Source organism: Oryx dammah, unplaced genomic scaffold (assembly GCF_014754425.2).
Source record: "Oryx dammah isolate SB20612 unplaced genomic scaffold, SCBI_Odam_1.1 HiC_scaffold_10, whole genome shotgun sequence".
In the NCBI taxonomy this organism is placed as follows: Eukaryota; Metazoa; Chordata; class Mammalia; order Artiodactyla; family Bovidae; genus Oryx; species Oryx dammah.
In genome coordinates this window covers 16,280,457-16,303,364 of record NW_024070194.1, presented here as the reverse complement: position 1 = coordinate 16,303,364, position 22,908 = coordinate 16,280,457, and the positions used below count along the sequence as shown (strand labels likewise).

The 22,908-nt window shown below is 44.9% G+C and overlaps 1 long non-coding RNA gene across 1 annotated transcript; it reads left to right on the top strand.

The window, feature by feature from the left end:
* The first annotated feature begins 2,682 nt into the window (after positions 1–2,682).
* LOC120869510 lies at positions 2,683–22,798 on the top strand. The gene is made up of 4 exons (XR_005722549.1): positions 2,683–3,134; positions 4,989–5,052; positions 14,916–14,921; positions 22,789–22,798. It is a non-coding gene; the product is annotated as an uncharacterized LOC120869510 (long non-coding RNA).
* Positions 22,799–22,908: the final 110 nt, after the last annotated feature.

The window sequence follows — 22,908 nt, the reverse complement described above, 5'->3', positions numbered from 1 at the left end:
ATTCAGGACTGATTTCTTTTAGGATGGACTGCTTGGATCTCCTTGCAGTCCAAGGGACTCTCAAGAGTCTTCTCCAACACCACAGTTCAAAAGTATCAATTCTTTGGTGCTCAACTTTATAGTCCAACTTTCATATCCATACATGACTATTGGAAAAACCATAGCTTTGACTAGATGGACATTTGTTAGTAATGTCTCTGCTTTTTAATATGTTGTCTAGGTTGGTCATAACTTTCCTTCCAAGGAGCAAGCGTCTTTTAATTTCATGGCTGCAGTCACCATCTGCAGTGATTTTGGAGCCCAAGGATATAAAGGCTGCCACTGTTTCCACTATTTCTCCATCTATTTGCCATGGAGTGATGGGACCAGGTGCCATGATCTTAGTTTTTTGAATGTTGAGTTTTAAACCAACTTTTTCAGTCTCCTCTTTCACTTTCAAGAGGTTTTTAGTTCTTCTTCATTTTCTGCCATAAGGGTGGTGTCATCTGCATATCTGAAGTTATTGATACTTCTCCCAGCTATCTTGATTCCAGCTTGGGCTTCATCCAGCCCAGAATTTCACATGATATACTCTGCATATAAGTTAAATAAGCAGGGTGAGAATATACAGCCTTGACATACTCCTTTCCCAATTTGGAACCAGTCTGTTGTTCCATGTCCAGTTCTAACTGTTGCTTCTTGACCTGCATACAGATTTCTCAGGAGGCAGGTCAGGTAGTCTGGTATTCCCATCTCTTGAAGAATTTCCCACAGTTTGAGCCCTGGACTTGAAACCAGTTGAGGTCCCAACTCCATCACTGCAGAATGGAGTGAGTTTAGACAAGTCACTTCACATCTCAGGGTGAGACTGACCTTATCAGGATGATGTAGATTTCCAGCCCTCCCTGGAGATCTTTCTTCTCAAGCTTAACATGAACATCATGGAAAAACAAACAAACAAAAAACAAACAAACAAACAAACAAAAACCATGAACATCATGGAGAAGCAGCACAAGGAGGTTAGGAGCTTCATCTTCAAACTCCAAGGATCTGAGTTTGAATCCCAATCTCCCCACTTAACTGACACCCTGGCCAAGTGACTTTACTTTTCTGTGTCTCAGCTTCATCATCTGTACACTGGGAATGATAATGTGCTATGCTATAAGTCACTTCAGTCATGCCCGACTCTTTGCAACCCCATGGTCTGTAGCCCACAAGTCTCTGTCCGTGGAATTGTCCAGACAAGAATCCTGGAGTGATTTGCCATTTCCTTCTCCAGAGGATCTTCTCCACCCAGGGACTGAACCCGCCTCTCTTAGGTCTTCTTCATTGGCAGGCGGGTTCTTTACCACTAGCACCACCTAGGATTATGAGGATTTAATGAATATTACTAAAGTAAGCTGAGCTACAAGAGTACTCGTTAAGTAAATAAAAGCTGTTAACCAATATGGAACACTTTGTGCAAATTCTGGGCATGTCAACCTGAAATGTGGTACAGCTGGACTCAGCCATTCTTCTCTAGAAATCATAGAGCAAGAGCTGTGTCCTCTTAAAGTCACAGCTGTTGTGAAAAGATGCTGGAGAGAGACATGGGCCAAGTGTAGGGGAGCAGCTAGGTCTCTCTATCAAGGTATCCCAGGAAGGATGACCTGGAACAGTGTAGCCTGGTGATGAGAGAGTAAATATGGTGATGCTCAATATACATAGATGAAGAAGGGCATAAGCATGGTTCTAACTCTGAGGATAAAACTGGGGACAGGATCTGGAGGTTTCAATGGGGAGAGCTTCTGACCCATTATCAGGAAGATGTCCCACCAAGGTTGGCTGAGTCTTCTTGTCTGGGGTGCTGTTGGAAGCTACTCAATTAAGGTGGAGAGTTAGACAAGTTGAAACATACAAGGGCCCTCCCATACTGAATAGTCCTGGACTCTAATATTTCTATTGACTTTGAGATATAGTCCTGGACTCTTATGTTTCCGCTGGCTTTGAGATTTGACTACTGATAAATGTGGTAAGAACAAAGCCATTGCTTTTAAAGTTCCAAAGTTCGAAGCTTGCCAAGAACTCTGTAAGAGTATCTGCCCAGATTCTCTGGGCCACCTCCTGATGAAGTGCTCAGTGGCCTAACATTACTCTAAGTACCCTCCCTCAGCCCCACCCGCTACTCCTCCGATACCCATGGATTATGAAACATGGGGCAGGCAGTGGTGACAGCTCTTGGCAGGGTCATAGAAAGGCAATTTATCTGAGCACTGTCATTGCTCAAAAACCCGAAGACAGACCTCCTAACCCTCTTTTGGTATCAGCACGGATTTCCCTCAAAACTTCAAAAAGACCATCCCGACCTGGTCTCGAGTTTGGCCAGAATGCGATGGCATGTGGATTTCATTTTGATGGCCTAAAAGTCTATGAAGTCATTTCCTAGAGTCATTTCTTATCTGTCTCAACCAAAACAAGCATGGACTGTCCTGGTTCTGAGGCAATTAAAGTTCATTAGAATTTGGAAGTACATTACAGCATGACCTGTTATACATGGAGTCAGATAAGCCACAGTGTAAATCAAGCTCTCCCTCCCCACCACCATCTACTTGGCCAGCCGCAGAACAGACTGGAAGCACACCACTTGTCCCTATTGGCATCAAACAGTGCCTATGTGACCCGTTACCTGGGGAATAGTTACAGAGGGAATTTGTAAACCCGGAAGGAACAGGGGCTCCAAATTCAAATGCCTTCAGGACCTGGGAAGGCAACAGGAAGCAGGCAGTGTAGCCAGCTGTGGACAGGCGAGTGTGACGGCCGCTGGGTAGTTTAGCCAAGTGTCATACACTGGAGGGGAAGATCAGGATTATACCAGATTGGCTGGTTTTTCTATAAGAATGTGGAAACTCGGATTTGCATGTAAAAATATTTTCGTTTTTAAATGTTGGCAACTAATTTGAATACCAGCTTGGAATTTTTTCTTTTTTTTTTTTTTCTTGGAACGTTGGTTGGTTTTTTCTCGGAAGGCTGATTTGTTTCGGAATGCCATATTTTCATTTCAGAACTTAGAAAGTTACTCTCGGCTGAAGATCTGAGATAGAAATTTGCACAGCTGAGTACAGTCTGAGGAAGAATCTCTGTTCAAAGAAGAATCTATTAGCCTCAGATCAGAGCCTGTAAGTACCCTTAAGTTAATCCAGTCCAACTCCTTGCAGCCTACTGTAGAGACACAGGGGCCACTGGCCAGAGAGTGGAGAGGCCTGAGTTATGGTCCTCACCCTGTCACTGGTTCCCTGAGTGACCTTGCGAAAGTCTCTGCCCTTCTCTGGCCTCAGTTTCCCTTTTGGAATTGGCCCAGAACCTCTTAGGTCCTGGCCAAATCAAAAGGTCAAAAGCTCTACTTACGAGGAATGGAGAATGCCTCAAATGGAGAATTTTCAAAGTCAGGGCTTGTTCTTGACGTGGGGTGAAATGGCTGTTTTCAGACTGGCTGTGCATCTTTGGAACTGATAGTTGCAGAGCTAAGAAAAGAATTTACCTGAAGGGAGGCTTTGTCAGCAGCTTCTGGAGTTTTTGTGCCAAGGTCTTAGGACTGATGGAGGTGATATGTTAGTGTTTGTCAGGGGCCATTGGTGAAGTTTAGGTGATAATAGGTTAGTGCGGAGAAGGCAGTGGCACCCCACTCCAGTACTCTTGCCTGGAGAATCCCATGGAGGAAAGAGCCTGGTGGGCTGCAGTCCATAGGGTCGCTAAGAGTCGGAGACGACTGAGCGACTTCACTTTCTCTTTTCACTTTCATGCATTGGAGAAGGAAATGGCAACCCACTCCAGTGTTCTTGCCTGGAGAATCCCAGGGTTGGGGGAGCCTGGTGGGCTGCCGTCTATGGGGTCACACAGAGTTGGACACGACTGAAGTGACTTAGCAGCAGCAGCAGGAGGTTAGTGGGGCTCGTGGCAGATGGAAAGTGGCAGGCAAGGGGGTCATCCGGGTATCTGTCTTCTTGTCTCCGTCTCCACTCATTCTGCAGCCCAGAAAGCCCTTCCCCATCTCTGGGCCTTAATTTCCTCTGGCTAGTTTCTGAGCCCACTTTGAGCCTCAAAATTCTATGATTCTAATGAATTCTGTTTTAAAATTGTAGTTTTATCTTCCCAAGGACTTTAATTTTTTTTTTTAATTCTCTATGTTTCTTTCTTTCTTTCTTTTTATGTTTTGGCTACACTGAGTGGTATGCGAGATCTTAGTTCCCCAACCAGGGATCGAAACCGTGCCCCCCCTACAAAGGAAGTGCAGATTCTTAACCACTGAACTGCCAGGAAAGTCCCTTAAATATATGTTTCTTAAGCACCCACTGGTGACAGGTTGCACCCACAATGGTTGCAGCTAGCAAAACCAGATTCGGTGGCTGCCATCATGGCACTTAGAGTCTTGGGGAAGGACAGACAGTGACCAATTAGATAAAGGCACCGAGGGCCTGGCAACACGCTACGACTGGAAGATGAGTTTTCAACAGACGACTTGAACTCAGTTAGGGTTGGACAGGGTCAGCTTCTTCAAGGAAGTGACTCTTGTGCCAATATCCCCAGGGTAATGAGGGTCTGACTAGGAGAAGGGTACAAAAAAAAAGTGTTCCCGGAAGAGGAACAGCATGTGGGAATCCTGGGTCAAGAGGGCACAGGGCCTGTTCGAGAGGAGCCAGCAGTGCTGTGAGGTGAAGCTGTCGAGGTCCAGGGCGAGTCCGACCCTGCAGAATCTTGTTGTCTGCGGAGAATTCTCATGCTGAGGATCACGGAGAGCCTCTGAAGAATCCTCAGCAAAGGAAGACAGCATCAAGTCTGCATTTTGACTCCTCTGAATACTATTAGGAAGGGACAGGTGATGGTGGAAGGGATGGTGGAGGCACAGGGGGGCAGAATAGATACAGGGGACCAGTGAGGAGATGGTGATGGAGTGATGACATCCTGGTGAGACATGATGGGGGCCTGACTGGAGCCATGACAGTCCAGAGTGGTCACACTCGGAAACGATTTAGGATTTGGCGATAGATGGAATGAGGACTCGAGGCCAACTCCCGCTCTGCACTTGTTCATCTGAAGGTGAGTCAGCCTTTGGTCTGCCTGTGTGTCCCAGCCGCGGCCCCTCTGAGGTGGGCACCTTGTGAGATGGTCCCCAGTGACCCCCGGCTTCCTGCTTTTCCCACCCTCATAATTCCCCTCCCGAGTGTGGGCTGGGCTTACTGACTGACAGCTAAGAAATAGGAAACATTGGCAGGGGAAACGCACTGACTGAAACAGCCCACCCTAGCCAGGCACCGTAGTAACTGTTTGCCTGAGTTATTTTACATTTTACCACAAGGGCTGTTGGAAAGGAACATGGAACTAAGGAGCCATCACCAACCGGAAGAGTTCAGGAAAGGTCCAAAGGAGACACCACGTGTCCCACCACCTCCCAGAATCCTCACTGGAATTCATCGTGGCTGAGCAATGCGTGCAGCACCAAGAAGGACTCTGAGTCAGAGTGACCGGCCAGAGACAACCCAGAAAGTAACTCCAACACCATAAAACCCAGTACTGCAAGCCACGTGGCAGAGCAGTCCTCCTGGGTCTCCTTACCCTTCTGCCCCCACCCAGGCAACCCTTCCCAATAACGCCTCTTTCTCTGTCAACACGTGTGTCTCCTCAGACAATTCATTTCCGAGTATTAGACAAGAGCCCACTCTCGGCCCAGGAAGGGATCCCCCTTCCTGCAACAGCATCACAAGTGGTGGGTGAAGAGGGTGGGTTATTAAAGGTCTGTGCCTTCCAGCTTGGATGCTTATCTTTCTCCCTCTTCACCTCTTACACAGAGGTGGAGGGGGGAGGGCCTGGGGGGAGCCCAGCTGCCTTGACACGAGGCAGTTCCGTGGACAGGCACGTGTGAGTAAAATGGGTCATAGCTCTTCAGAAGCTGGCCAACAGCTACATGAGTGAGGGTGGAATCCAATCCTCCCAGAGTCAAGCCTCGACGTGTCTGCCATCTTGCTTCCTGTCTCGTGAAATCTCTTGACCCAGAACCTCCCAGTGACGCCACATTCAGATTCCTGAGCCACAGAAGCTAAATGTTAATAGTTATTTATCTCCAGCTGCTAAATGTGGGGGTAATTTGTTCGGCAGCAGGGGATAATCAATATAGTCCTCCCTCACACATGCTCTGCTCTTAGCTTCCCTGGGGCTGGGAAGGGAAAGGGTTAACCCCAGGGCCCAGGCAGCAAGGTTAACGCCTCCAGCCTGAGGGACAGTTCATTACAGAGTTCTCTAGCATCTCAGCCAACATGTGGTTCTGCTGCCAGCTAGCTTCAGCCCTCCTATGAGGCAGGGGTCCCCGATAGGGGTGGGGAAGATGGGGGGCATCCAGGAAACTGACAGATTTATTCACAGCCATGCTTCCCTACATCAGCCCAGATGCTACAGCTGCAAGGAAAGCCAGTGAGGCTCTGTGGCCATATCCCCAGCAGGGGTCAGGGCTGCCTCAGCTCCTGGGTCACAGCATTTTCTAGAGATCATGGCCCTTGATTTACAGTGTTGAAAGACCAGAAGGTGAAAGTGAAAGTTGCTCAGTCATGTCCGACTCTTTGCCGCCCTGTGGGCTTTAGCGCCCCCCCCAGACCCTTCTGTCCATGAAATTCTCCAGGCAAGAACATTGGAATGAGTCACCATTCCCTTCTCCAGGGGATCATCCCAACTCAGGGATTGAACCCAGATCTCCCACATTGCTGTCAGATTCTTTACCATCTGAGCCTCAGGGAGGCCAGAAGGAAGTGCTAAGGGGCTACCCCAAACCGCAGAGACTGCCAATAACTGCAGGCGGGCGATATGTATGCAGCACCTCCCAGGTGATGAACTCTTACGTTAGCGATCACGTCTAATCCTCACTATAACCCTACAAAAGCAGGAAGGCCTTAGCCCCATTTTGCAGGTGAGAAAACCAAGGCTTAAGCTCAGGTAACTAGAGAACACAGGCCGGACTTCAAGGTCTGCAGCCACATGTCTCTGCCTCCTGGGCCCTTCCTGTGAGGACGATGGATCTGGTGGCTGAGTGCCCATGGAGGGAGCTGCTTCGGGGGATGAGGTGGAAACGTCTAGCAGTCATAGCAGTCCAGGCGTGAGACCAGCTCTACTGCTCCCTGCTGTGCCTTTAAAGGACTATGTCGAGCTTCACTTGGAAGACAGTAACAAAAACCAAACCAAGAAAAACAAATATCGCATATCAACACATATGTACGGGATCTAGAAAAACGGTACAGATGAACCTATTTGCAGGGCAGGAATAGAGATGCTGAACAGACATGTGGACATAGGGAGGGAGCGTTGAACAAACTGGGAGAGTAGCACTGACTTATATAAACTCTCAGTGAGAAAATAGACAGCTTGTGGGAAGCTGCTCTGTAGCCCAGGGAGCTCAGCTCGGTGCTCTGTGATGACCTAGAGAGGTGGAATGGGGGGTGGGAGGGAAGCTCAAGAGGGAGGAAATATATGTATATTTATGGCTGATTCACTTTGTTGAACAGCAGAAACCAACACAACAGTGTAAAGCAATTATACTCCAAGAAAGAAAGAAAAAAAAAGGAAGGAAGGAAGACAATAATGTGGGGGGAAAACCAAAGAGAAACAGAAAAAAACCAGATTAACATGGTGTTTCAGACTGTGTGGCCCAAAGTGAGACTGACCCAGTCCCAAGCTCTCACTTAGTTACCTGGAGCTAATAATAGATCCTACCTCATGGGGTCTCATGGGGGAGTCAGTGAAGTCAAGCCTTAGCGCAGTGCTGGACACAGAGTAAATCTCAGTAGAGTGCCGTTTGCAAGGAAGGATTTGCCTTTCTCAAGGGGTCTGTGGTGTTGGGGGAAAAGCCCTGACTCTAGGCAGCAGGGAGCTTTGGAAGGTTTTGAACAGGGTGAACCTTCTCCAGTTTTCCCTGGTAGAAAACCCTGAGGCCAACACCCATCCCCCTCGGGGGAGCTGTTTTGTTTGCCAGAGAACTTGGACTTGGTAGATAAGTCTGGCCGGGTGGGGATGGAAGGCAGGCGGCAGGGCAAGAGAAATTTCGTTGTGGGTTTTCTCTGAAAGGGGAGTCTAGGCAAGGGGAGTGGACAGCAGTAAGATTAGCAATTGTGTTCTGGAGCTGTAAATCCTGGCTCATTTTACCTACGTTGCCAGAAGCATTAAGTTAATTTTGACAAGAGCCAAAAGAAAGGAGAGAGGCTGCCTCCTGGGGCCAAGTGTGAGAAGAGCTGAGGTCCAGACTGGGAGAACCAGCCTTCAGCCCCATTGGACGCAGCTCATCCTGTCCCTGCTTGAACCCTTCCACTGACAGGAAGCTCACTCATACACGGAGTAAACCATTCCCACAGGTTTATCTCTAAATGTTCAGAAGATCTTGTCCTCCAAGTGCAAATCTTCCCTGTGGTAGCTTCCTTCAATAATTCAGTGGGTGGCTATATGGAAACATATTTGCAATACGTTTATTTTGAGTCCAATAAAAATGCTACATTTTCTCCTTAATTTAGATAACATAGTTGTAGGACATTTTGCCTTCCTCTATACATATTAACTGTAGCACCTTTGAAAGATGATTTTTATTTCTTTTCTAAATCTTACATCTTTCATTGCTTTTCTAAATCTTACATCTTTCATTTCTTTTTCCCATCTCACTGCACTGGATAAGACTGCCAGTAAAATGTTGAATAAAACGGATGCAGTAGGCATCTGATCTCAAGAGGAAAAGCTTGCAATATTTTACCATTAATTATGGTAGCCACAGACATAGTCTTTAGCAAAGTATGGAAATTTCCATCTGTTCCTAATGTTGTAGATTATCATCTTTTTAGTTTTAAAATAATGATTAAATATTAATTTTTTAATCAAATGGTTTTCTGAATGTAGTTTTTGTCCTTTAATCAGTTTATGTGCTGACTTGTATGAATAGATTTTCTATTGTTAAATCAACTTTGTGTTTCTGGGATCAGCCTACTTTTGTAGTATCCTTTTATATAGTGATTTTTGTGGCTAACACTTTATTAAGGATATTTTCATTTATATTTATAAATAAAATTGGCCTGTAACTTTCTTTTCTTGCTTTATCTTTGTGCTATTCTGGTCTGTGGGTTATGTTAATCTTATAGAATGAATTAGGGATTATATTACTCTTTTTCTAGTCTCCAGAAAACTAAAATTGTTTCTGCCTTGAATGTTGGATAGAATATGCCAGTGATGACTTGAAGTTTTCTTAATGAAAGAGATTCTCAGGGCTCTTAATTGTTAGAGGATTCTCTAGGGTTTCTATTTTGTCTTGCGCAGAAGTTGATATAAGGTACCTTTCTAAGTTCTTGTCCATTTCATTTAAATTTTCAAATGTATTGATCAGAGTTGTTCAAAGTACTCTATTTTTTCCTTTATTGTTGGCAACATCTGTAGTGATGTTCCACTTTTTATTCCTAATATTGTTCTTTTGGTGCCAGGTCTGTTTTTCTCTAGACTAACTTCATTCAGGGGTTTTTCAATTTTGCTGTATTTCCAAAGAACCGTCTTTTAGCTCTGGTTTAATCTTTGCTTTCTTATTTTATTTTCTGTTCTTTCCTTTATTATTTAATTCTTCCTACTTTTATTGGATTTGTCTTGACATTCTTTTTATAACTTCTTGGGGTGGATGTTTATTTTTATCAATTTTCAGCTTCTTGTCTTTTCTGACATATGTGTCTAAGACTATAAATTTCCCTTATATGTACAATTTACCTACACTTACAAATTTTGATATGAATTTTCTTTATTATCAATTCAAAATATTTTCTAGCTTTCTTTATCAGTTCTTCTTCAACTCATGCATTATTTAGAAGTGTATTTAAAAAAAATTTTTCCCCCATGAATTTATTGGCTGACCACACAGCATGTTGTATCTTAGTTCCCTGACCAGGGATTGACTCCATGCCCCCTGCATTGGAAGCTTGGAGTTTTAACCACCGGACCACCAGCAAAGTCCCTAGAAGTGTATTTTAATTTCTTAGAATATGGAAATTTCTAATGCTCTCTTATTATTGATTTATACCTTAGTTATAAGAAATAACTAGTTAAATAATATGCTCTATTTTAGTTCTTTGAAATTTAGTGACACTGGCTTTGTAGCGCCAGTTATAGTCAAATTTTGTAAATTGTCTTTTGTGTTTGAAAATAAGGCAATTGGATGCAGAATTATTATATGTGTCTATGGTTTTTCCAGTGGTCATGTATGGTTGTGACAGTTGGATTGTGAAGAAAGCTGAGTGCCCAAGAATTGATGCTTTTGAACTGGAGAAGACTCTTGAGAGTCCCTTGGACTGCAAGGAGATCCAACCAGTCCATTCTAAAGATCAGCCCTGGGTGTTCTTTGGAAGGAATGATGCTAAAGCTGAAACTCCAGTACTTTGGCAAAGAGTTGATTCATTGGAAAAGACTCTGATGCTTGGAGGGATTGGGGGCAGGAGGAAAAGGGGACGACAGAGGATGAGATGGCTGGATGGCATCACGGACTCGATGGACGTGAGTCTGAGTGAACTCCGGGAGTTGATGATGGACAGGGAGGCCTGGCGTGCTGCGATTCATGGGGTTGCAAAGAGTCGGGCACGACTGAGTGACTGAACTGAACTGACTGATTAGGTTGAGTTTGTTCGTTGTTTTGTTTAAATTCTCTGAGTAGAGAGTATAAATGCTCTTTCCTACTTGTTTTCCTTCTTTTCTGGAAACATAGGCAAACTACACTTCCCAGTAACCTTAGAGATGGGAGAGAACATGTGACCAGTTCCAGCAAAAGATGTGAATCCAAGTGATATGTTTAACTTCTGGGCTAAGGGATTTAAGAACCAGTGGGCTACAGTCTATGCGATCTCAAAGAGTCAGACACAACTGATCAACTGAGCAAGCGTGCACATGCTACCTCCACACTTTCCTTAGAAGCATCTGTGGGATTTGGGGTACCTTCTTTGGTTTCCTGTACCATGTAGATATTTGCAGGATCATACTCCTTCCTTCTGTTCCCCATCTGGATTGCAAATCCTCACTTATCCCTCTCCATCCTCCACACCTGGAGACAAGCCTCATTTCCTTTAAAAAAAAAACTTTCATTGGATAGTCACAATGGAAACTAAAGCCATCTTCATCATTTAATCATTTTCTGTTTACTCAACAAAACTACTAAGTGCTAGGCTGTTCCTATGGAGGATACAGCGATGCCTCAACCTGCTGTTGAGAAGCTGTATCCTGGGAGAAGGCTGATGTGAGAAAAAGGGAGTGTAGAGCTTCCCTAGTGGTCCAGTGGTTAGGAATCCACCTGCCAGTGCAGGGGACATGGGTTCGATCCCTGGTCCAGGAAGATCCCATTTGCTGTGGGGCAACTAAGCCTGTGTGCCGCAACTACCGAGCCTCTGCTCTAGAGCCTGTGCTCTGCAACAACAGAAGCTACGCAACTGAGAAGCCCAAGCACTGCAAGCAAGACTGGCCCACACTCATCACAACTACAGAAAGCCCACACATAGCAACAAAGACCCAGCACAGCCAAAAATAAATACATAAAATATTTTTTTTATTTTTAATTTTATTTTTACTTTATTTTACTTTACAATACTGTTTTGGTTTTGCCATACACTGACTTGAATCCACCATGGGTGTATACGAGCTCCCAATCCTGAATCCCCCTCCCACCTCCCACCCCATATCATCTCTCTGGATCATCCCCATGCACCAGCCCCAAGCATCCTGTATCCTGTATCGAACATAGACTGGCACTTTGTTTCTTACATGATAGTATACATGTTTCATTGCCATTCTCCCAAATCATCCCACCCTCTCCCTCTCCCTCAGAGTCCAAAAGTCCGTTCTATACATCTGTGTCTCTTTTGCTGTCTCACATACAGGGTCATCATTACCATCTTTCTAAATTCCATATATATGTGTCAGTATACTGTATTGGTGTTTTTCTTTCTGGCTTACTTCACTCTGTATAATCGGCTCCAGTTTCATCCATCTCATTAGAACTGATTCAAATTTGTTCTTTTTAATGGCTGAATAATAATCCATTGTGTATATGTACCACAACTTTCTTATCCATTCATCTGCTGATGGACATCTAGGTTTTTTCCATGTCCTGACTATTATAAACAGTGCTGCAATGAACACTGGGGTACATGTGTCTCTTTCAATTCTGGTTTCCTCTGTGTGTATGTCCAGCAGTGGGATTGCTGGGTCATTAGGCAGTTCTATTTGCAATTTTTTAAGGAATCTCCACACTGCTCTCCATAGTGGCTGTACTAGTTTGCATTCCCACCAACAATGTAAGAGGGTTCCCTTTTCTCCACATCCTCTCCAGCATTTATTGCTTGTAGACTTTTGGATCGCAGCTATTCTGACTGGTGTGAAATGGTACCTCTTTGTGGTCTTGATTTGCATTTCTCTGATAATGAGTGATGTTGAGAATCTTTTCATGTGTTTGTTAGCCATCCGTATGTCTTCTTTGGAGAAATGTCTATGTAGTTCTTTGGCCCATTTTTTGATTGGGTTGTTTATTTTTCTGGAGTTGAGCTGCATAAGTTGCTTGTATATTTTTGAGATTAGTTGTTTGTCAGTTGCTTCATTTGCTATTGTTTTCTCCCATTCAGAAGGCTGTCTTTTCACCTTACTTATAGTTTCCTTTGTTGTGCAGAAGCTTTTAATTTTAATTAGATCCCATTTGTTTATTTTTGCTTTTATTTCCAGTATTCTGGGAGGTGGATCATAGAGGATCCTGCTGTGATGTATGTCGGAGAGTGTTTTGCCTATGTTCTCCTCTAGGAGTTTTATAGTTTCTGGTCTTACATTTAGATCTTTAATCCACTTTGAGTTTATTTTTGTGTGTGGTGTTAGAAAGTGATCTAGTTTCATTCTTTTACAAGTGGTTGACCAGTTTTCCCAGCACCACCTGTTAAAGAGATTGTCTTTACTCGGAGAAATATACCATGTTCATGGATTGGAAGAATCAATATAGTGAAAATGAGTATACTACCCAAAGCAATCTATAGATTCAATGCAATCCCTATCAAGCTACCAGTGGTATTTTTCACAGAACTAGAACAAATAATTTCAAGATTTGTATGGAAATACAAAAAAACCTTGAATAGCCAAAGCAATCTTGAGAAAGAAGAATGGAACTGGAGGAATCAACTTGCCTGATTTCAGGCTCTACTACAAAGCCACAGTCATTAAGACAGTATGGTACTGGCACAAAGACAGAAATATAGATCAATGGAACAAAATAGAAAGCCCAGAGATAAATCCATACACCTATGGACACCTTATCTTCGACAAAGGAGGCAACAATATACAATGGAGTAAAGACAATCTCATAAAATATTACTAATATTAATTAATAAATAATATATATTTAAAATATATACTTAAAATACTGTACTATATTATTTATTTTTGGCTGTGTTGAGTCTTTGTCGCTACACTGGCTTTTCTCTATTGCAGGGAGCAGGGGCCGCTCTCTAGTTGAGGTGCACACAACTTCTCATTTCAGTGGCTTCTCTTATTGCAGAGCACGGGCTCCAGACATGTGGGCTCAGTAGTTGTGGCTCTCAAGCTCTAGAGGACAGGCTCAGTAGCTGTGACAGGTGAACTTAGTTGCTTCAGGGCATCTGGGATCCACCCAGATCAGGGGTCCAACCCTTGTCTCCTGCGTTGGCAGGCAAATTCTTTACCACTGAGCCACCAAGGAAGCCCAATAAGTAAAATATTTATTTAAAGAAAGCAAAAGGAAATGTACAATGAATTCTACATACCTTCCTTGAATGCCTTTTGGGTGCCTGTCACATAGCTGGGTTCTGAGTACACAAAAGGGAACAAGATGTAATCTCCTCCCTCCAAAATTTCACAGCAGAGTAACAGAGATGAAATCAGGTCTTAAATAATCCTGTGAAATGTAACAAGTGCCAGACACATGATATATGCCTTATAAACCATCCCTGAGTGAACGATGTGAATTAACGTGGGAGTTCAGAGGAGAGAGAAATTATTTCTAATGGAAATAGATCAAGGAGATCTTTGCAATGGCATTCGAGTTGGGCCTTAGAATCGGTTGTTTTGGGGGCATTCAGAGAACTAGCAGAAGGTAGGGATAATCTAGGTATGGGAAGAGTATGAAAAAAGAAATGGAGTATGCTTTTATTTTTAAACAGCTTTATTGAGATATAGTTTACATACTATAAGGTTTATCTATCTATAGTGTACAATTCAATGGTTTTACCTGTATTGAAGAGTGGGGCAACCATCATAATATAACTTTAGAACAACGTCCATCATACCCCAGAGAAAACACTCATTTGCCGTCATTCCCTATGCTCTTGACCCTACCTCCACCCTCCCATCCCTGACCCTAGGCAACTACTACTCTATTTTCTATTTGTCTATTCTGGACACATCATGTAAAATGGAATCATAGTATATGCGGTCTTTTCATTTAGGATAGTGTTTTCAGATTTCATTCATGCTTTGGTATGTATCAGTACTTTATTCCTTTTTATTGCTGGATAATATTCCATTGTATGGATGTACGACATTTTATTTACCCATTCATGAGTTGGTGGACATTTAGGTTTTTTCTACTTGCTGGGGGTTGGGGGGCAGTTGTTTATACTCTTAGGCTACTATGAATAATGCTGCTATGAGTTTTCATGTGCAACTTTTTGTGTGGACGTATGTTTTTTTTTATTTTTTTCCTAACTCCAGTAGGAGCAAAATTAATGAGTCAAATGGTAACTCTATGTTTAACATTTTGAGGAACTGTCAAACTGTTCTTTCAAAACAGCTGCACCATTGTATGTTTCCAGCAGCAATGTAGGAGGGTTCCAGCTTGTCCACATCCTACTCATACTTGTTATTATCTGTTTATTGACCATAGCCATCTGGTTACTATGAAGGGGTGAGTCTTTGTGGTTTTAATTTTCATTTCTTAATGTCTAATGATGTTGAACATCCTTTCATTTGCTTATTAGCATCTGTATATCTATTTTGGAGAAATGTCTTTCTAAGTCCTTTGTCTCTTTTAAAATTAGATTATTTTCCTTTTCATTATTGAGTTGTAAGAATTATTTCCATATTCTGGATGCTAGTCTCTTATCAGATAGATGATTTCAAATATATTCCCCATCGTGTGTGTTGTCTTTTCACTTCTGGATGGTATCCTTTGAAACACAGAAGTTTTAAATGTTTGTGAAGTCCAATTTACCAATCTTCTATTTTACCACTTATGCTTTTGGCGTTGTATCAACTGTTCCGTTTTTAACCTAGGTGCTGGTTTCATGGGTGGGTTCAGTTTATGATTTGTGGACTTTTCTGCACATGTACACAAGGCTTCAACAAACAGTTTTTTTTTTTTTTAAGGGGGTGATAATAAGTGCAGCTTCCTCCCCTGGGTCATTGCAGGGACTGAATGGATGAACGCATACACAGCATCTGGCTCCCCTAGTGCTAATACACAGCAGCTGTTAACTGTTGTTAAAAATCAGACTCTGCCCCTGATGAAGTGAATGATCTTGGTCCCAAGTTACTTCACCTCGTCAGACCTCACTTTCCTCATCTGAAAAATGGGTAGCACTATGTGTATGCCCAGTCGCTCAGTCATCCCTGACTCTTTGCAATCCCATGGACTGCAGCCTGCCAGGCTCCTCTGTCCGTGGAATTCTCAGCCAAGAATATTCCTTGATGATCTCCTTAATGCTTTAGGAAGCTCCCTCCAGCCACCAGAATGGCTAAAACACAAAGCAAAAGAAAATAATTCGAATTGTCGGTGAAGATAGGGAACAATAAGTACTTTCCTATGGGTTGCCATTTCCTACTGTAAGGGATCCTCCCAACCCAGGGATTGGACCCAAGCCTCTTGCGTCTCCTACATTGGCAGGTGGATTCTGTGCCACAGAGGCACCCGGGAAGCCGGTATGGGTTAGCGCCGCCCATTTCGCCAGGACCACACAGTTTCTCAAGGAGACAAGGCGCGTCGTCGAGCTGCAAGTCCGCCTCTGCTGTTAAGGTGAAGCTCCCTGAGCCTCATTTCTCTGTGTGTTTAAGCCAGAGATCTGTGGTTTATCAATCAGTTTAAAATGAGGCAATTTTAAACCAACTAGGATCTTTCACTCCATCGTGCTTTTTCTCTTTTTAGTTACTCATGAAATGAAAATGAAACACTGTTTCCCAGTGTTTTCTTCCCTTCCCAAGAAAGCCTTCCTCATGCTTTTTCTTTCTTTCTATCTTTAAGTTACTCATGAAATGAAAATGAAAGACTATTCCCAAGAAAAGTGTTTTTTCCCCTTCCCAAGAAAGGTCTCACAAGAGTTTGGGTCAATAAAACAAGGAAGATTAGAAAAAAAAAAAAACAGTCATGACTGAGGAGAGACAAATTTTCAGCTCTGTGAGCATCTGGGTGGCTGCCAAGAGCTGGCTGTGGGCCCCTCAGAGTTTCCATGAGCAGAACTGGCTGGGCCTGGGAAGGAGTGAAGGAGGAGCTGGCTGACAGAGAGCTGGCTTCCAGGTGGAGCTGGGGTGCCAGGCTTGGGCAGAGCTGGAGCTCGAGCCTGGCCAGGCAGGGGCCAGGGGAGTTCACTGCAGAAAGATCGGAGACCAGCCCTCCTCTCCCGTTCAGACCCCCACCCTGGCTGCCCCTGCCCTAACACCAGCAATCCTTCCCACCTACTCCTCCCCTCACCTTCCAAGCCTGTCTTGCCCTTGAGTTGCTGCCCAGGAAGACTTCTCTGCCCTCCCCCAAGCCTCCCTACTCTCTCCCTGGGGTGGCTGGAGGGAGCTTCCTAAAGCACCAAGGAGACCATATCACCTGCTACTCACCACCCTTCAGTGGGAACCACTGCATGGTAATACATTTAATAAATTCCAAATCCTTCTCTGGTCTCGAGGTCAAGTCAAGGTTTCAAGGGGCTTGAAACTTATACCATTGGAGGGGGTTATTCATTAAAGCACAACATGCATACAAAACGTACATCATAAGCATGTGGCTGGATGGTTGTTGTTCAGTTGCTAAGTCATGTCCGACTCTTTGTGACCCCAGGAACCACAGCACGCCAGGCTTCCCTGTCCTTCACCATCCCCCAGAGCTTGCTCAAACGCGTGTCCACTGAGTCAGTGATGCCATCCAACCATCTCATCCTCTGTTGCCCGCTTTCTCCTCCTGCCCTCAGTCTTGCGAGCATCAGGGGAGTCAGCTCTTTGCATCAGGTGGCCAAAGTATTGGGGCTTCAGCTTCAGTATCAGTCCTTCCAATGAATATTCAGGGTTGATGTTCTTCAGGATTGACTGGCTTGATCTCTTTGCTGTCCATTCCCCTGAATTGAACACATCTATGTATACTGGCCCCCAGTTCACGAATCAGTCCAGCACAAGCACCCCAGATGCCTCCCTGATGCGCCTTCTCCTGCTTTGGCTGGCAGATTCTTTACCACTGAGCCACCTGGGAAGCCTTCTAGCTACAACCATTCCCTATCAGCAGTCCCTATCTGACTTCTCACATTCTCACATCATAGCTGAGTTTTGCCTGGGGTTGAACTTCACACAAATAAAATCATTCCATGTGTTGTGTGTCTGGCATCTTTCCTTAACGTGCCTGTGAGATTCAACTAAATTGTTGCATGTAGGTGTTGCTTATTTTTTCTCATTCATTCCTGTAATATTACTTTGAATGACTATACCAGTTTATATGGGGCTTCCCTCTTGGCAAAGTGGTAAAGAATTGCCTGCCAATGCAAGAGATGCAAGACTTTCAGGTTCAATCCTCAGGTTGGTAAGATCCTCTGGAGGGGGAAATGGCAACCCGTTCCAGTATTCCTGCCTGGAAAATTCCACAGACAGAGGAACCTGGCAGGCTACAGTCCATGAGGTCACAAAGAGTCGGACATGACTGATCAACTGAGCACAACACAGCACCAGTTTATATAATCGTTCCGTTCGTGTTGGACTTTTAGGCTGCTTTCAGCTTTGGGATATTATGGGGATGGGGGATGTTTGCTAGGAACATTCTCACACGTGTCTTTCAGAGAATATATGGACTTATTTTCTGTTGGGTAAACATCCATGAGAGGAATTACTGCCTCATAAAGATAAATGATTGCAGATTTAGACGATATGGCAAATAGTTATCCTAAGTGGTCATACCTATTTACATTCCTCTCATGGTCACATAAGGAAGTACATCTTGGTCCATCTCTCCACCAACAATTCCAATTTTTTCTCTTTTGCTTTGCATTTTAGTCATTCTGGTGAGAAGTTTGTGCTATTACATTGTACATTGAGTTTTAATTCGGAGGGAGACTCATCTTTAACAAAAAGAATAGAAGATAAAATTACAAGTATAAAATTGAGTAAGTAAGTGATTATTCGTGAAGAATGTGAAAAGACATCATAACAAATTGCTGGAGACTCATAAGTTTCTGATTCCCTCCTTCTGAGCGTTTTTTGAGGCTCTTTCCCAGAAATGTTTATGTTGAAATGCTTTCTGGCAGCAACCTGGCTCCCCTCCCTGCCTGGAACACTCCACAGCTGCCTGTGGTCCTTGTATGAACAGGGCCCCACACAAGTGAGGGTCCCAGAACCTACAGCATCAGCTTTCTGGAAAATGGCTTCTGCACCCACCTGCCCCCGACCCTTCCCTGGCCTGGCTCCTCCTCTCCAGGGTCTCAGCTTCCACATCAGCTTCTCAGAAGGCCTTCCCTGCCCTCTTGGTTGAAGAAGACCCTCTCATTTTGTAGGTCCATATCATAAGACAGATGATAACACAGCAGGAGGTTAGGAGCAGTTGCTGTGGACCCAGACTGCCTGGTGGGCACCCTGCCTTCCTTCTTTTCTAGATGTGTGACCTTGGCTGTGTCACATAACCTCTCTGGGCCTCAGTTTCCTTGCTGGTAAAATGGGGACAGTAAGGCTAGCTTCCTCCTGGCAGGGTGTTGAGAGGCCCCAGGAAGTTAATGTATGTGATGCATTTACTTTTTAAAATGTTTATTTATTTATTTTGCCTGTGTTGGGCCTTCGTTGCTGCGCAGGCTTTTCTTTAGTTGGAGAGAGTGGGGGTCACTCTCCAGTTGCAGTACATGGGTTTCTCACTGTGGTGACCTCTCCTGTTGCAGAGCATGGCCTCCAGGCACTCGGGATTCAGTAGTTGCAGCTCGTGGGCTCAGTAGCTGTGGCCCCCTGGGCTCCAGAGCACAGGCTCAACAGTTGTGGCACATGGGCTTAGGTGTTCTGCAGCAAGTGGGATCTTTCTGGATCAGGGATCAAGCGTGGGTCTCCTGCATTGGCAGGCAGATTCTTTTCCACTGAGTCACCAGGGTAGCCCCATAGGATGCCTTTAAATGGGTGCTTGGCACCCTTACTCTTATGATTGTGCTAGTGGCCCCATTATCCTGAACTCTAGTCTTTTTTTCTGACACACCTCATTTCACTCTGGTAATCTGCATGAGTGCTCTGTAGGACAGGACCTCCACTGTATCCCCAGCACCTAACTCAGTTCCTGAACCACAATTCAGCAAAAAAAGGGGGTGTTGAATGAATGAGTCTCCTCTGTGTATCTCAGATCTGTCCAGATGACTCCAAGACAGCCACACCCTGGTCCAGGCCACCCCCATCCCTCCTGCTGACTCTGGTACTAGTTAGAGAAATAGCACCTTGATCTTGCCTTCCTCAGATGTGACCAGAGTTCCTGTTGGCTTCCATAGATATAATGCTTTACAGTTTATAAGGCCTGTTCCCATCATAATCACATCCCTGGTGGTGGGTAACAGGACAGTAATTGGGAGTCTCAGTGTGACAGTCCTGGAGAGGGAAAGTGGTTTCCTCAAAGTCACACAGCAAGAGAGAGGGGAGATGGGACACAGGCCTGGGACTCCTGGGGAGGGGCTGCCCACCCTTCTCAGGGTCTCTCTCATCCTTTCCAGAGAGTACCTCAGGCTGAGCACATAGTAGGCACTTAGGTGTTTTCATGACAAATGGAAAGAGGAAAGTCTGTGGGTGCAGCCTTGGCTCTGGGACCGTGGACCTGCCACTGCCCACCCACACCTGTTTCCCCCCCTCTAAATGGGCTTCACTCACCAAGTGAAGGCAGATCCCAGTCTTACCTGGTCTGGTTGGCATTTGTCCTCTGTCTGTCTGTCTACTCCAGATGACTTTGGAATGAGCTGACATGGAGCTGGGTTTCCCTGGTGGCTCAGATGGTAAAGAAACCACCTGCAATTCGGGAGACCTGGGTTCGATCCCTGGGTCAGGAAGACCTCCTGGAGGAGGGCATGGCAACCCACGCCAGTATTCTTGCCTGGAGAATCCCCATGGACAGAGGAGACTGGCAGGCTACAGTCCATGGGGTCGCAAAGAGTCAGACATGACTGGTCGACTAAGCACAGTACAGACATGGATTTGGGAAATGATGAAGTGCTTGAAGAGAAAGCGGGGTATCTACCTGTACCTCTGGTATCCTTGAGCAGCGGCCAAGAGCAAGGTTTGGAAAAAATGTCCCTTCTGCCATTTTTCTATTTTTTTGGCTGTGCTGTGTGCAGGATCTTAGTTCCCTCGCCAGGGATCAAACCTGTGCCTCATGCATTGGAAGCTCAGAGTCTTAATCACTGGACCTCTGGGGAAGTTCCTCTTCTGCCATTTTAAAAGGAGTGCAAAGATCTCAATGAATCATTACCAGTTAGTTGCCCCCAGGTGGCCCTCCAATTCCACAGGCTGGGCAAGGAACCAATGTGGTCGTGAACATCATGACCGCATCAGTGGTGCCTCAGTACTTCTCTGCTGCTACCTTCATCTCTCCCCTGGGACAGCTGGGCTAACTAAGGCCCAGAGAAGGGAAAAGCTTTACCCAAGGTCACCAGCACATCCAGGCAGACCTCCCGAATCCAAATCAAGTCAGATTCCGGGGCTTAGCCTTTCCCCCTCCCTGTTCATTATTAATTATTTATAAGCAGCTTTATTGAGACCTAGTGCACAAACCTTGGAGAAGGCAATGGCACCCCATTCCAGTACTCTTGCCTGGAAAATCCCATGGATGGAGGAGCCTGGTAGGCTGAAGTCCATGGGGTCGCTAAGAGTCAGATACGACTGAGCGACTTCACTTTCACTTTTCACTTCATGCATTGGAGAAGGAAATGGGAACCCACTCCAGTGTTCTTGCCTGGAAAATCCCAGGGACAGGGGAGCCTGGTGGGCTGCCGTCTATGGGGTCGCACAGAGTCGGACACGACTGAAGCGACTTAGCAGCAGCTGCAGCAGTGCACAAACCTTGCAACTCACCCTTGTAAAGTATGTAACTCAGCAACTTGTAGTACAAAATCATGCATCCATTGCACAATCAATTTGAGAAAATTTTCATTATCCTAGAAAAAAAAAACCTCCGTGATTTTTAGCTGTCACCCCCTCCCAGTCAGCCTTCCAGCTTCCCAGCCCCAGACAATCGCTGATCTACTTTGTCTGCATACAGTCACCTCTTCTGGACATTTCCTATAAATGAACTTAAGCAATATGTGGTCTTTGGTTTGGCTTCTTTTCACTGATTGTAATGTTTTCAAGGTCCACTTATGATGGGACATATATCAGTACTTCATTCCCTTTTTTCTTGCCAAATAATATTCCACTGTATGGACATGCCACACTTTATTTAATCATTCATCGTTTGTTGGACATTTGGTTTGTTTCCGCTTTTTGGCTATTATGAAGAACGCTGCTGTAAACATTTACAGACAACTTTTTGTGTGGTTATTATTCTTAGTTCTCTCGGGTTTATACCTAGGAATGAAAATAATGGGTCATATGGTAACTATGTCTGTGAGTCCAGCCTTTCAACACTGGCTTTCTCAGACCTTGAGGGGTGCTTATGTGGGGAAACTTGCTATTCCCAGTGGCCAGAGTCTATGGATCACGTCTCCACCTCACTTTGGACTTAATTTTAGAAACTTCAAGAAAATATTAATGTGATTTTTTTTAAACTAGACACATTTTCATAGGCTGAATATACGTGTTTACCCAGCATGCAGATGAAGACAGTCAAAGCCATCTCCGTGCTTCCAAACCCACCTTGTGCTTCTGCCGAATCTCTCCCCTGCCAGGGAAAACAGGACCCTGATTTCTCAACACCATGGATGAGTTCATGACCTTCATCCAAGTGGAATTATATGGAAAATGGTCTTTCGTGTTTGCATCTGTTGCTCAACTTCAGATCATTACAGATCCTGTGTTCTTGAGGCTGTGTGTATGTGCATGCCAAGACCTTTCAGTCGTGTTCATCTCTGTGACCCTGTGGACTGTAGCCCGCCAGGCTCCTCTTTCCATTGGATTCTCCAGGCAAGCATACTGGAGTGGGTTGCCATGCCCTCCTCCAGGGGATCTTCCCAACCGAGGCATTGAATCTGATTCTCTTATGTCTCCTGCAATGGCAGGTGATTCTTTATCACTAGCGCCACCTGGGAAGCCCCTCTCAAGGCTGTACAGTCCATCATTTTTGTCATCCCTTCTCCTTTTTATGGAACCCTTTGGACTTTGCCTCTTGAAACAAAGCACAGGGCTGCACAGACTTGCAGATATGTGTCTCTGTGGATGTGCTCAGGTCTGTTGGGGAGGGAGGTAGGGAGGCTGGGAAAGTGTATGTTCTGACCTGGTCCTGGCCCCATGCTTGTGCTTCTAGGAGGCCTCTCTTGGCCCTCCCACTTATGCCTCTCCTCATGGATTCTGTCAAAGTTCTGTTATTCTGGGCTTGCCATGAGGCTAGGGGGTGAGCTGGCAGACATTCCAAGTAAACAAGAGCAGCTGGAAAGGAGAGGGACTTTTGGAGGCGGAAAGATGGACCCAATCAGACACCCCCACTCCACGAGAGCTGTGGTGGAGGTCTCTGCTCACATACTCCGGCACATGGTGGAAAAGGAGGGT